Consider the following 2,153-nt stretch of genomic DNA (forward strand, 5'->3'; position numbering starts at 1 on the left):
GAAAGAGGGTTGAGATACGATTAATTCAATATTTTGTCCATACTTGTTTTATCCTCGCTGTAAGTAAAATCATTTTTTATAGACTCATGTATTAATCTTTTACCAATATCGAATATATCATTGAATACTAATTACAAGACAATATGAAATGTATATGAATAAATTTCTTCATCCATGCTCATGGCAACATTTATCTGTTAAAATAATTATCTACATCCCTAATTGAATTGATATCTACAATAAATCACGTCATTCTCTATGTCAGTAAAGACAAAAACGGGTTTCACTTGCGCATTAATCACGAACGACAACGAAATATAAATAAATAGATGTTTTCTGTATCGGGCAATTAATCAAGTTAATATTCCGGAACACGACTTAGAAGATCATAAGAAAGTTATAATGATGGAATAGAATTATCACAGTTTTCTTTGCGAATGCGATGTAGAAGTATTGTGATTGAGATAAGGGTTGCGATTTGGGATCATCAGGGAAAAAATTACATGTAGATTATTTCAACTGAGAGATTGAATAATTTGGACATATAAATAGAATATACGTATTTTGTCATTTTATTTTATATTTTGTCGAATTTTGTGAAGATGGTGGCAGCGGTGCGCAAAGCGGCACAAAATTAAATATTTACAACTAAACTTTTTCGAGATAGGTGTGGAAATACGAAAAAAAATAAAGTTAATTTTATAAATTGTTAATTTACGTGGAAATCTCCTCTTGTATTATTGTGTATTTTCTGTTGAACATTCAAGGAGTTCAATTACTAATTAAAATTCACATACGTTCAAATTTAGTTTAAAATCTTTCTGCACTTGATTTTTCCTCGCGCGTGTATTAAGAATACAATTTCAAGGCTCTATGATTCACAGATGATGTGTTTAAGAAGAACAAATATAAATTAGTTTATGGATTGGTGAATCAGTAGCAATAGAAATTCATGTTTATGATTTTGTAGAGCAAAGTTTAATTGTTGATTCATGCTAATATGTATGCTAATAGGTAAGGTAAAACCTTGTGTAGATTATCAGCTTTTGATGTAAAGTCTGTACGTCTACAATATACTGATGAAATAGGATTTTTCTGTTTGGTATATGACTCTTCATAGAATTGTAGATTATTATGCAATATAATCTTATGTTATATCTTTACGTTTTTGTGCATCATGATCCTGATGATCCTTTATATTTATAGTATAGTTTATATTTTATTACTGAACATTATTAGAAGATAACCCCATGGTTGCCTGAGATATGGCAGCAATGACCTGAAGAGCTATTTTACTTGAAAACATTATTTTCTTTATTTCTAAATGAAAACTGATGTTCTATTTCTTGACATAGCTGTCAAGACGTTTATTGGAAAAAAGGGTCTATAGCTATCTATATTTCCAAGTGAAAACCAATGTCACTTTTGCTTGACATTGGTCTGTCAGGACCTTCATTGGAAAAGAGTCTTTTGCTATTGAAAAAGAAAGGGATATACTGAAAGGACTAAGATTAAGACGAATTCTGAAGGATAGATTACGACGCAGAAACACAAAAAATATGAAACTTAAAAGCCCAAGCCCATGACAAGGAAACATTTGAGTAAATGTGATCTATAAATAATGTAAGAAAGAGGAATGAGTTTAAGGTGTATTTTTGCACATTGCACTTGCGTTTTGGGAAAACACCAGGAATAATATTACAACTTTGCTCCATGGATTTCATTTGCACAACACAATCCGTTACGTCGTTTCTGGGCTCTGTTCCATGTTGCACTTTGTTATCTGCCAAGTTATCCCTAAATCAAGGTCAGTTCCAAAATACAAAGACGGGTCATTCATCTCGACGTTAAATCGCATATGTTCATCGCATTGCTTAATCCGACAATCGTCGAAACTGATCTTGTCTGCGGTGCGGCGGATGCATTTGCGGCATATTGCTGCTCTTCCCTTGCTTAGACCATTGCGGTGCATTCACGAAATGCTAATCAGCCGATTTGAACAACTCACTCGGAACTGTCCGAAATCTAGATACCAAGGAGGAGATATGAATCAGATCTTGTCTAATGTGTTATGTGTTGGCCGAGGTGTATTATTTTGACTTTTGGCAACAGGACGTGACGACGTGAAATTTTCGAAGCCAAATTCAGTAGCT

Source organism: Ctenocephalides felis, unplaced genomic scaffold, assembly GCF_003426905.1.
Source record: "Ctenocephalides felis isolate EL2017-DRISC unplaced genomic scaffold, ASM342690v1 CF-g0.4_SCAFFOLD_01604, whole genome shotgun sequence".
Classification (NCBI taxonomy): Eukaryota; Metazoa; Arthropoda; class Insecta; order Siphonaptera; family Pulicidae; genus Ctenocephalides; species Ctenocephalides felis.